The following is a 13,563-nucleotide window of genomic DNA, read 5'->3' as shown; positions in this document are numbered from 1 at the left end:
TAGATAGTATGAATCAGAGCTGTAATGTTCAATAAGTTCTATGTTGATATATTAATATTTGTAAAATAATAAGAGGAGTATACTCAATATAGTATTTAATTATTTGTTACTCTAATGTAAGTTTTTCAATTTTTCCGTTTTAATTTCTGGAACGTATCATACAGAAGTGTTCTACGAACTATATTGAAGTAAACTCCTCTTATTATTTTACAAATTATAATAAAAAATAAAATCAATGCTCTGTAATTACTTGCTTTGCTTGAAAATAGGACCAAATCATCATCCCACAGGGCAACTGCTCTAACACCAATTTTCCAAAAGAAATATACAGAAGCATGCTTTGATAATGATACACTTTGTAGGTGGATATATTTGCAAATTCCTACATCTCCTTGATTGTACAAGGTGCTTCAGCCAACTTGCTATCCACTTTTTTCCATTATAATCTGTCATACATTTGTAATGAGCTGCAGACGGCTGACACTAGGTCATATGCTAACAATGAACAAGTAGTAATAAGAATCCAGGCATGTGGAAGAGCATATAAGTGAAAGACAATGAAAAAAAATATGTAAACATATTAAGGGATTATTCCCACACATGGAATACAATTAAACTTTTCATTGTTTTCAAAATTACAAGTCACAAGGTCAAATTCTATAATTATCACATTTATTAGAATATCATATGTGTCACTATGCAAAAGTTTGTCTCACACAATTTTGATTGGAAATTATCAATAATTATTAGGAGAAACCAAAGAGGTACAAACATCTTGTGGTACGATCAAATGACAGCTATAGATGGCTATGGAAATTGTCCAAATAAGGTTGGAAAAAATCTTACCCTACAGGAAATCTCAAAATAAATCTCATTCCAGCAAAAGAGGAAAGAATGGCAATTAAAAATTAGTTTTTCAAATATCATAAACAAAAAAAAAAGAAGTGATGAAATACATAGGAAATATGAAAACAGCATTATAGCTATTATTACATGCATCATTACAGCTCATCCTCCTATAACGTATGACCTGAGTTCCAAAAAACAAGTCACATAACAGAAACGTATGCTGTGGCATATATTTTTATATAACAGTCAGGGATGGGTTCCATAAAGCTATAAATTGTCGATAAAACTAACCCCATTTTCAAACTTATTTTTATCAATACATATTACCCTATAATTGATAAATAACATTAGCATTAGTAGAGGCATATGATACAAGAAAGCAAGCTTATACAGCATCAGCCAAAAAAAAGAAAAAAAAAAAAACCCTTCCCATTTCACCCATCCATTTGCTCCAAATATTTGTCTAGTTCTGCCTTGTTTTTATTTAAGCTGTCAACTTCTACAAAGACAGATGGAAGTTTGTTAAAGCAATCAATCACCTGCTGGCTAAAGGCAAATTTCTGCACATCTATTCTACAACTGCCTTTTCTCAATTTGAATTTATGTCACCTGAGGCAATTAATCTTGGCAAGAATAAGAATCCCATCAGCATTGAGCTTGCTCAAACCATTCAAGGCCTTATACACCTCAATCAGATCACCTCGCAGATACCTAGTATACAGACACTGTAATTTGCAAAACAAACCATTCTTCGTAAGAACAACCCTTTGTTCCATTCATTAATCTTGTTTGCCCTTCTCTGTACTTGTACCAGCAGCTCTACATCCTTCCTAAAATGAGGCCTCCAGACCTGTATACAGTACTCAAGGGGTAGCCTGACCATTGCCTTATACAAGAGGATAATCACCTCTTATTCCCTGCTAGAAAAATTCCTATATATCATTGACAAGACACAATCAGCTACTCTTGCAGACCGTCTGCACTGTTCAGAAAACTTCATATCTGACTGCACAATCATCCCCAGGTCCTTTTCATTCTCTACCACCCTGAGTGTAGTACCACACAGTTGATACGTTATTCTGAGGTTACTGCAGCCCATATACAGTACTTTACATTTATCAATGTTAAATTTCAGTTGCCACCTCTCAGCCCAACTGCTCAACTTTTCTAGATCCTGTTGCAGTAGCGTATCATCATTAGTGTCATTAACAACCCTGCCAACCTTCGTACCATCTGCAAACTTAGACATTAAGCCTGATATACCTTTATCAATATCATTAATAAATACAGGAAACAACAATGGACCCAACATTGAACTCTGGGGGACTCCATTAATAATATTAGTCCACAAAGAGCAGTATACATTGATTACAACTCTGTGTGTTCTCCCACTCAACCATTTCTTTATCTATAGCAGCAACTAGACCTTAATGCCACACTGCTCCAATTTGTACAGCAGTCTTCCATGTGCAACAGTATTAAAAGCCTTCCTAAGATCCAAGTATACAATATCAAAATTATTCTTTGCATCCAGTTCCTTTGTGACCACATCATAGTATCCAATCAAATTGGTCAGACAAGGCTTCCCCTTAACAAACCCATGCTGTGTCCGAACTATAACTGAAGTCTTGTCTAGATATCCTGTAGTGCTTCTTTAACCCGTGCCTCCATTAATTTCCACAGAACAGAAGTGAAACTAACAGGTCCGTATTTCTTGTGTCGCTCTTTGATCTTCCTTTGTGAATTGCGGTCACATTTGTATATCTCCTGTCCATGGGTACCTCCCCCGAGTCCAAGGAAGCTCTCATAATTATGGCTAAGGGCTGCTTACTTCCTTTGCTGCCTCCTTTAATATAACTAGATAGATCTCATCCATCCCAGCTGCCTTTCTTAGGTTTATTTTCAACAATTTCTCCTCCACGGAGAAGGCGTACATCTCTGCAGTGATTGACAACTTTTGCTCCTCCCACTGCTTAAGTTCAGTTTATGTCACATGACCCACGCTGAAGCAAGCATCAGTTAAGAACGAGTACCAGTTTCTATGATTGCAAAGAGAGCACAGGGACTGCCACCATTCTGGAGCAAGCGTCAGTTATCACGATCGATTTCCCAAGCATCTTTGCGGCAAGCAATGATGGCAAAGTAGTGTGGAAGGTAATGCCTTCCCACAACAGACTGTGTGCCGGTGTACCAGTTTCTAAATTTGCATTGATCACAGGACATCTGACGATCACTCAAATTCATGGCAGAGAAGTTGGAGTACCAATTTCTACGGAAACGATGCAATAATCACAGGAGAAGTACATCATACATGCGGGAAAACGATCGGTTTAACGTTTAAAATTTTATACTGTAATTTATTTTTAAAAATTGTTAGGAGACACTAGTAGGTGAATTTACTCATGTGTAAACAGCATGCAAATGGGCAAAAGTTGCACAGGCTCGCTTAACTTCAAATAGGCCTTGTATAAAAATTCCTCTTTCTTGAAGAAATTGCAATTTATTAATTGTTTTTGTGACTGAAGTGTGTTTTTCATGGATCGATTTATGTAAAAAAAAAAATTTATTCGAGTTCAGCAGCAGAGGACTCATACGTCCAGGAAAAAAAAAAATATATATATATATACAAAGGGTACTAGGAAAGTTTTGCAATACAGCTTTGTTTATTTAATTTTTTCAAAGTAATTTCCTCTACATTCAATACACCTCTCCATCCTCCGAAACCAATCTTTAAACCAGTTCTGCCAAGTTTCACTAGAGAGTAAAGCACACTCGTTGTCCCAAGCCCGTAGAAGGTCCTCATCACTGGAAAACCGCCTCCCTTTTAGCTTCATTTTCACATGCGGGAACAGTGCAAAGTCGCAGGGAGCAAGGTCTGGGCAGTAGGGAGGGTGCTCCAGAAGTTGCAGTCCTGTCGTGGTCAAATATTCGGTGCAGGCTTTGGCGCGGTGAGCTGCAGCATTTATCGTGATGGAGGTACCAGGTGTCCATTCTTGACTTTGGCCGCAGGTTCTTCATAGATCCAATGACTTTAGGCAGGCATTGTTCAGTATACCACTTAGATGTGACTGTCTTCTGCGTGTCCAAAATGACACGTTCCACAATTCCACTCGATTTGAAAAATACAGCTATCATTTTCTTCTTTACAGATCGGGATTTTCTGACAATTACGGGTGTGTCGTCATCATCAAAGACCCAAACTTTGTTTTGAGCCTTGGTCGGCAGATCGTAATAGTACAGCCAAGTCTCGTCACCTGTCACGATGTTGTTCACATACCGAGATTGTCCCTTATCAAACTTTTTTAGCATCTCCTGGCACCAAGTCACACGTCGTGTCATCTGCTCTTCAGTCAGTTGATGTGGCACCCAGAGAGAACAAAGTTTCTTCACGTGCAGATGATCTTGCAGAATCGAACGAATTGCTGGTGCATTTAGGCCCAAAGTATCCTCTATCTGTTGGTAGTTCACTCGCCTGTTTTCATCAAGCATTTTCCTCACAGCAGTAACATTTTCCTCCATAACTGACGTTCGTGGCCTTCCCGGCCTCTCAGAATCCTCCAGAGTGAAATTTCCCCTTTGGAATTCTCTATACCACCTGAATATCGTTGTACGATGTGGACAATCATCATCTAGTGCAAGAGTCATTTCTTCTAAGCACTGGTCTATGGTTAAACCACGCACGAAATTATACCGCAAAACTGTCCTTATCTCATTTCGTGACCACGATGCCATCGCAAGCACTTTACACTCTCACTACTAATGAATAACTGAGCCCATCAACTTGGCGCGGCGGCTACTATGCACGTATGAGCATGTCTCAACATGCAGCAACAAGCAGCTTCCTGTGATTCATTGTTGCGTCATATTGCAAAACTTTCCTAGTACCCTTTGTATATATATATATATATATTTATTATTATTATTATTAGCTACATGGTGCAAGGAAGTCTGAGGCTTATGCTCCACCAGTCAAAAAAAAAAAAAAATCCCGTGTTACTCTAAGAGAGAGAGAGAGCGTCAAAAGTAGAAGGGAATCACCAAGAAAGAGAAGAATGATATCCAGCTCAGGACCCTGGATGTGCCAAGTCCATACTTACCAGATGTAAGCCCCTGGGGTTATATATATATATATATATGCAACGAATGCATTTTTAATTTGACATTAAGTTGAAGATGCCAATCACAATATGCATTCCAGATGCAGATTTAGTTTTAACATTTGTTTTTTTTTGTTTTTTTTTTGGAAAAGGTTTATTTTCCGATCGACCTGCATTAGTTTTTTCTATCTCCAACTTAGCTGGTATCTTTTTGTTAGGTGACACTCTCTTGCCAATTGTCTTCTGCTTTGGTTTCATTCCACATCTATCAGTATGAAATGCAGACTAGCCATAGCCATTTTCTGCGTGGAAACTTTGGTCACGTGGATGAATTATCACATGACTGTTTCGTTAATGACATCATGATGTTACTTACAAATCCCTTTCTAAAGCAGATGAAAATTATTAACTCCATTCAGTCATTCTAGCGAAAGGATGTCACCTGCATTAATTTTTGTGTAATATCCAAGAAGTGTATATTCGTTGTTAAATGTTAGTCACTATTTCCAAGAGCGGGAACTGATAACCTATCAAATCAATTCATAATCCTCTGCATAGTTTTTTGCTAATTTTCAATTTTTAGGGAAAAAAATTAGTAAATAGTATTAGTAAGATCAATCAAGAAAATAAAAACACAAAGATAATTAATTCTCTGCAGACTGTAGTCCAGTACCTACAGTCTGCCACTACCCTTCTATCAGGTGGTAAAATAGTAGAGGGCACAGACTCTAATTTCAGATCACCTATGTGACACAGCCATACTGATGATAGATCTGGTACTCGCAATGGCCAAGCCTTGGAGGATCACATAGTTACCTCACCATTCCTTGTGCTTAAGTGATTCAGATTATCTGGAATTGTACCTCGGTAGAATGTCTCTAAAGCCTTAGCAAATAGATCCCATTTAGTCTTTTTTTGTTGTATATCTTTCTATTGATGGGGGGGAAGCACTATTGATATTACATTGTGCGACATGTTCAGCTGTATATAAGTTTACCAAGTGGCAGGTAAACAAGGCATGGACCCCCCTCTGGCCACAGGGCTATTACTCTTTCCCCCTTGTGCATCAAGTGGATTCATCTCCCCCCATCAATAGACACAGAAAGATATGCAACAAAAAAGACTAAATAGGATCTATTTGCTGAGGCTTTAGAGATATTATACTGAGGTACAATTCCAGGTAATCTGAATCACTTAAACCCAGATGAGCACATTGAAAATATAACAAGAGTCACCCTAAACACATGTAATACATCCATGAATAGGAGAAAAACGAAGAAAAATAACATGCCTTGGCAGTTCCAGGAACTTCAAGAGCTAAGAAAAAGGTCCACCAGGCCCGAAAAGCCTTTCAGCAGATTCAAACTTCCTGGCCCCAGGCAGAAGTAGACGCCCTCAGGGAGGTTTATAAAGCCCTTAGAAATGAATACACCAAAAAAAATCAGAGAAAAGAAAACTGCCTCATGGAGGAAATTTGATATCTACTGCAGCGAATGCAGATCCCTGGGATGTTGTCTACAGAATTGTGAGAAGTAAACTTACCTGTGGCACTCAAACCTGGGATGCATCTATAAAAAAATATCTTAGATGCCCTATACCCAACTGATAAACCTCCAACACAACTTAAGTCTTATAGACCCATTTGCCCTCCTTACCGTTATGGGAAAAATACTAGAGAGACTCTCTAAATGGATTTGCTAACCACTGTGGTCAAGTATCTGACAGGCAATTTGGCTTTAAAGCAGGTTCTTGCAAGTGAGTAATTCTGCTGGGTAAAATGTGTACCTTACCAATGCTACACATTTTACCCAGCAGAAATACATGTTGGCCATTTCCGTGGACTTCGCAGGAGCATTTAATGCTCTATGGTGGCCAAGCATCATAAAGCACCTGAGTCACACTAAACCCCTGTACAGATGCACTAAAGACTATCTCAATAATAGAGTTATTGTGGTAAGGACTAGGTACCAGGAAATTTTATGGTACATAACTAGAGAATGTGGCCAGGGCTCTGTTCCTGGACCCTTCTTTTGGTCTATAGTGTTTGACGAATTTCTATCAATGGACATAGGACTAGTAGACAGTATTGCCTATGCAGATGACACCGTCCTAGTCGTAAAAGCAGATAGCAGGGTTTGCCTGGAAACACAGACAAACCATACCCTAGATAAGCTACAATGTTGGGCTTGCACCCACAAACTCTAATTAAAGTGAAAAGTCAATGCTTCTGATAGGTACCTAAAAAAGATGCCCAAGCATCTTTTTAAAGATAAATGGTATAACCATCACAATGGTTACTGAGGTCAAATATTTGGGTATCATCTTTGTCACTAAACTATCCACACTTAGTGCACATAGGCTAAAAAGGTCAGAAACTATGCCCTCATGATAGCCAGAAATAACTAGAACTTGCCTCCTAGTGATATGTTATGGCATGGGTTATGTTATGGTACCAAAGAGTTGCATTTCTAAGAAACAGAGGTAAACTGGATTTAATCCAGTGAATTATTTTACTTCTCACCACCAGGGCATATTGTGCTGTAAGTACTCCTGCTTTATAAGCCCTGTGTCTGGATGCTGCTGACACCCCCCTCTCGAGGGTGTGGGATATAGATGTCCCCGTGTGAACCTCGTGGGCTTTACCCATGACCTTTATTTCCCTCTCCCCCAGGGAAGATGGCCCCTCCCTATCTACCCCCTTTTCTAATCCCTAAGGTGGGTGCTTCCACCTACATCCACCTCTTCTACTTCCTCTCCTACCCCCACTCTATTCTTCCCTCCTTTTCAGTACTATATTATTATTATTAGCCCTATGGTGCAAAAAAAATTCCCAAGTTACCCTGAGAGAGAGCGAGAGAGAGAGAGAGAGAAAGAAGTAGAAAGGAATCACCAAGAAAGAAAGAAGAATGATGATATCCAGCCCAGGACCCTGGGTGTGCCAATCCCATACTCACCAGATGTGAGCCCCTGGGGTGATAAAGGGATCCCTTTCCCTAAATTTTTACTCCCCTACAGATAGACTCCCAAATCCCACTTTTGCCTGGTAGCTAGTCAACCATCACTCTTTTTTTTTTTTTTTAACTCCTCCCCTCTGGGGCAGGATGGGCTTCTTCAGAGGTTCCTCAACTGTCACCACTTTCAACCTGGCAGTCACCCTTTAATACTCTCCCTCTTTTATCCCCCACTCACTGTCTTTCTTCTTTTTTGGGGCTTCCCTGGGAAGCTCAGGCAACCCCAGGTTCGCTGCACCAGAGCTTCTTCCTACTGACCCGGCCCACCTCCCAGTGGCAAAGGAAAGTAACTAGGGGTAGGTGGTTTTCACAGGGCCCCCTAGACTAAGAGGCTGGATCCACTAATACCCACACAACACTAACCCTTCGCAAACACACACTATCTGGCCTTTACAGAGTACTGCATACATCTCAAAGTACCAATCACAGAGTTGTGGGGAAACCCTCGGTGCCGCTAGTCAAACTACACTATAAACTACATCCTTTCTGTACACTTTGTATGCCCCACATTCAAATTCTACATACCTTATATCTGAGTCTTCTCTGATATCCACACAATGTCTGCATTTGTTGACTTGGCCAGCATTATTATTATTATTAGCCCTATGGTGCAATTCATCAAATGCATTTACTATGCTCCTAGCAGTGATGTACCTGTTCTTACTCTTAGTTACCCTACCATATCCCATGTATTTACCTGTTCTATGATGACTCACAGCAGGTCATGAAATAATATCTAATATCTTGAAATATCTAATAATTAAGGGATAATTTAAGCACCTAGAAGCAACAATTTAAGCAACAGAGAAGCCCTACTACTCCCTAATACTGAATACAAAGAATCTAGGAGGGAAAAATTCAACCACTGCTCACCCTCAGTTGTCTGAATTATTTGCTGTATGATTGCTGTAAAATGTGGTACATGTGCATAGGACCATTCTAAAATTCCCTGTCAGAGATTTAGTAACTTGGAATCTCCTCTTTTCAATATTCTATGGCTTAAAATCTCTCTACTCCATTTTGTCAAATTCATCTCTTGCCTCTATCAATCTCTCAATTCCACTAATCACTTGGAACCCTTTGACTTCCTTCCTTTGAAGCTCAGCTTTCTTCAGTCCAACTTTCCTAACAGTGAGGTAATTTTCCTTGGGGATGTTAACATTCACAACTCCAGCTGGCTTCAGTTTTCTAGTCACACAGACACAGCTGGTAAAAATGCTAAGGCTTTTGCAATTACTAATAACCTTACACAGCTTAATAATTTACCTACCAGAATACCACACAATCCTAATCACACAACTAACACGCTTGATCTTTTTCTCAAAAACAACCCTTCCAAGTACCTGGTCGATGTGAGTGGTTCTCCAGGCACCTCAGATCACAACTTCATGATGATCTCTCTCCAAGCCTTCCTCTCATGCCCATTCTCAACCTCATGTTGTTTGGCACTACATGCAAAATTTTATGGTCTGTGAAATTTATATTCTTTTCCTTTGTTGGATTACTGTTTTAAATCTTCTGATGTCAATGTTTGCTCAGGTCATGGCAGTGAAATTAATCTAGTGGAGATAAAATCTCTCTACTCTCACAACTAATGTAAAGCAGTTAATAATCGATGCAAACTAGATTTTGAACAGGCTAAGAGTTACAACACTTTCTTGCTTCTTATTCAAACAGTAATCAAGCATTCAGGTATCTTCCCAAAACTGTTGGCTGCAACTTTAACCCATCTTTACCTCCACCTCTGTTAAAACCTAATGGTTCTATTGCAACCTCGGCTAAAGATAAAGCCACCTTTCCTTCTAACTCTCTTCTTTCTTCTAACTCTTCTATTGACAATCTTTGTAAACCATCTCCCATCACTCCCAGTACACTTCACTCAATGCCTCCTTGTCTTCCATTAAAAAGGATGTCAGAAGAATTGAACAATCTTGATGCCAAGAAAGCTCCAGGTCCTGACAGTATTTCTCCACTTGTTCTCAAAATCTGTGCTCCTCAGCTTACTGTTGTGTTCTTTGTTGTCTTTTTATGCTATCTTATTCCATAGGCAATCAGATTGGAAATTTAATTTTTCCTTCAGCTTGGAAATTTGCTCATATCCAGCCAGTTTCTGAAATGAGTGACAAATCCATGCCATCCAATTACCATCCCAATACACTGACTTCTACTCTTTCTGAAGTAATGGAGAAATCCATTAACTGCCAACTTCTGTCTTGAAACCTTTCATCTCATCAATGATTGGCAACATGGATTCTGTCAGTTTTGGTCCATTATCTTTCGTGATTATTGGCTTATATCAACCATCTATAAACATATGCAATGGAAATGTTTATTGAATCTTCAGTGGTTGCTCTTGACATTTCAGAGGCTTTTGATCATGATTGGCATAAATCTCTTCTAAAATAGCTACCATCTTATTTTTTTAATTGGGTATCCAGTGTTATTTCTGACTGCTCACTGCAGATGATGGTAGATGGCTCTCTGTATTCTATCTTTCCACTAATGCTGGTATGCCCCAAGGCTCAGTTCTTTCTCCTGCTCTATCTTTCGATGTTTAGTTAAGGCATGCAAGGACAGTCTCGACGCAAGCTCTGCAAGTACTAGCCGGAACATTACCTTTAGACTTGCAAGTTACTTATAGAGGATTTTTATACAAACTGAAAAACCAGATTGAGACTGAATTTCTTGGAATAACCATTGAACCATCAAAGCAGGTTCAATTTATCACAAACAGACCTCTGTTCGTGTGGATTACCAGAGAGTTGGGATCACATCTTGTATCATTGCTCCCTGTATGACGATCTCAGAATTCCTCTTCATGCACTTACTAATTTTAGCAGCACCACTACCTTCTTTCATTTTACTTATTTTTATTTATTTATTATTATTATTTATTTTTTTAATTTTTTATTATTATTTTTTTTGTATTATTTTTATTATACATGTTTTATTTTATTTTCTTCCGCTTCATTTTTATTCATTTTGTTTCCATATCCAACACCATGGGTGATCATTTCCCCCCCCCTCTGGAATGGGCCTCCAGAGGATCCTTGCCTACCTTCTGGCAACATCAGGTGAGTCAGAGTCTCTCTTGAGACAGTACATGCTTTACATGGACTGGCCCACCTTCCCGTAGTGTGGACAAGTACCCAGAATCATCTGTCCAGGTGACTGATGCTTCTGGGTAACCAAGAGGCCAGAACAGAACACACACATAATACACACAGATCTACGTCACACACATATCTGGCCCATTTGTAGCGATACTGTTCTTCACAGAGATACGAGGCGGAGTTGAACAAATGTTCTAGGAGCCACCCTGTACATATACACATGCTCTTTTCCTCTTATATATATTAATTACCATTTTTTACTAACTGAAAGGAAAGGGGTCTTAGAGGGGGAACAGGCATTCTGTGTGTTATCACACACTCAGTCTAAAACACTGATGAATCCAATATCTTTCTATTTTAGAAGATTTGGGAGAAGTCGAAGTCCAGTTGGCTTGCCCTCCCTAAAATCCACTTATGCACACTTCTCTGTATTCTATCTTTCCACTAATGCTGGTATGCCCAAAGGCTCAGTTATTTCTCCTACTCTTTTCCTCTTATATATTAATTACAGTTTTCTACTGACTGAAAGGAATCTTAGAGGGGGGGAACAGGCATTCTGTGTGTTATCACACACAGTCTAAAACACTGATGAATCCAATATCTTTCTATTTTAGAAGATTTAGGAGAAGTCAAAGTCCAGTTGGCCTGCCTCCCTAAAATCAACTCATGCACACCTTTTCGTTGGTAAGCCCTGTTACATCACTTTGGTGACAATGAACGTTTAGAGTGGTTCTCTTTAAGATGCCTAGTCAGCATGAAGAGATCAAGCCCTCCAACACTTTACGGTGCAACAAAACAAATGACCCTCAGTCCCCAGCGGCTTTCATTCTTCTTACGGCAGCGAGAGGATCAGAGTGGAAGCAGAAGATGATAAGAATCTATGGGCAAGACCAGGCTACCAAGCACAGAAACAGAACTTGGCCTGTTACAATGTAAGATGGCTCTTCGGCGAAGACAGGATATTATACCTGAAAAAGGAAATGTGAATCAGAATATCATAGAAAATGTGAATTGGAATATCATTGGCTTGGCTGAAACTAGAAGAAATGAATCACAAGTTTATCAAGTGGAAATCTGCTGTACACCAATGGAAACAGTGAAGAAAGTGAAGGTAAGTTGGCTTTTTGGTCCATAAAGATATAAAAAACTACATTTTGGAATTCAAACATACATCACCAAGGATGTCAAGATTACTACTCAGGATTTCTAAGAGGTACAAACTAAAGGTTATAATGATATATGCACCAACTTCGAACCATGACGATGAAGAGGTTGAAAAAATGGATACAGAAACTGAGAGATTTCAATGAACAGAAAACTCATTACACCATCATTATGGGGAACTTCAATGCTGGAAAGAGACAAAACAGTGCAGAAATGGAAAATATAGGAAATTTTGGAATTGGTGAAAGAAATGAAAGAGGTGAAAGACTTGTGGAATTTGTAGAATCTCAAAAAATATCAGTAATGAACACTTTTTTTCTTTTTTTTTCAAAAAAAGGATGACATGAAAGTGAAACTTGAGCACTCACCAAAAGAATGGAAGAGAAGCTGAAACTGCACAGCGAAGAATGAAACAAATTATATTGTCAGACTGTTGGATAAGAAGAGAAACATATGGATTAGGCAGCAAAAACAAGTAAAGGTCATTCTTATCAAAACTAAAGAACTGAAATGAACTTGAGCAGGACATAGCTCAAAGACACGATGACAGATGGGCTAAGAAATTAGCAGAATGGTACCCAAAAGGAGCTAAAAGAAAACCTGGAAGACAACAATGAAGATGGACAGATGATTTTCAAGTTTGTGGATAAATGGATACCCATTGCACAAAACAGAAGGAACTAGAAGTTGCCGGAGAGGCCTTCATCCTGCAGTGGATTAAAAATGGCTGATGAGAATTAACTGAAAATCCTATCCAGTGTCTGATGACAGCAGACTGCATTCCACTTTTCAATTTGTGAAACCTTGCCCTGCACAAACAGCTTTAACTTATTGAATAGCCACTACTAATTCCTTAAATGTTGACCTCCAGGTAATTCTCTGATAGGGCAAAGATTAATTTCAATTAATTAATTGAAATTAATTAATTTCAATCCTTCTAAATCTCAGTCCTATCTTGTATCTCACAAAAAAGGATTCTTCTGTTCCTATGCTTATCTTTGAAGACACTCAGATTTCTTGACAAAATCACATGTCTCTATTAGGAATTGTACTGACTTCTAATCTCTCTCTCTCTTAGCATAAGCCCATCACAAACATTGCTTCTTCTGCCTCTAAAAACTGGGTTTCTCTTTTGCTCTCAACAATATTTTTCTTCTATGCAGCTATTCACTCTGTAAAAATATGAACTCTGTCCTACCACTGAATATTGTTCACATCTGCAGCAGTGCCCCATAATCTCTCTCAGGCATCTAGACTCCATTCAAAAAAGAGTGGTTAGGTTAATTAATAAACCATCTCTTACAAAGTCCACTCTGTGTCATAGGCATT

General features: G+C 38.9%; 1 protein-coding gene across 3 annotated transcripts in view; it reads right to left on the bottom strand.

Annotated features, from left to right (window-relative positions):
- LOC150078996 (kinesin-like protein KIF21A) overlaps positions 1–13,563 on the bottom strand; it is a 755,520-nt gene that overhangs the window by 727,852 nt on the left and 14,105 nt on the right. The gene's annotated exons all lie outside the window — the stretch shown is intronic.

Source organism: Mastigoproctus giganteus, chromosome 10 (genome assembly GCF_048544385.1).
Source record: "Mastigoproctus giganteus isolate SK-2022 chromosome 10, ASM4854438v1, whole genome shotgun sequence".
NCBI classification, from domain to species: Eukaryota; Metazoa; Arthropoda; class Arachnida; order Uropygi; family Thelyphonidae; genus Mastigoproctus; species Mastigoproctus giganteus.
The sequence above is the reverse complement of the archived record's forward strand: the minus strand, read 5'-3'. Positions and strand labels throughout refer to the sequence as shown.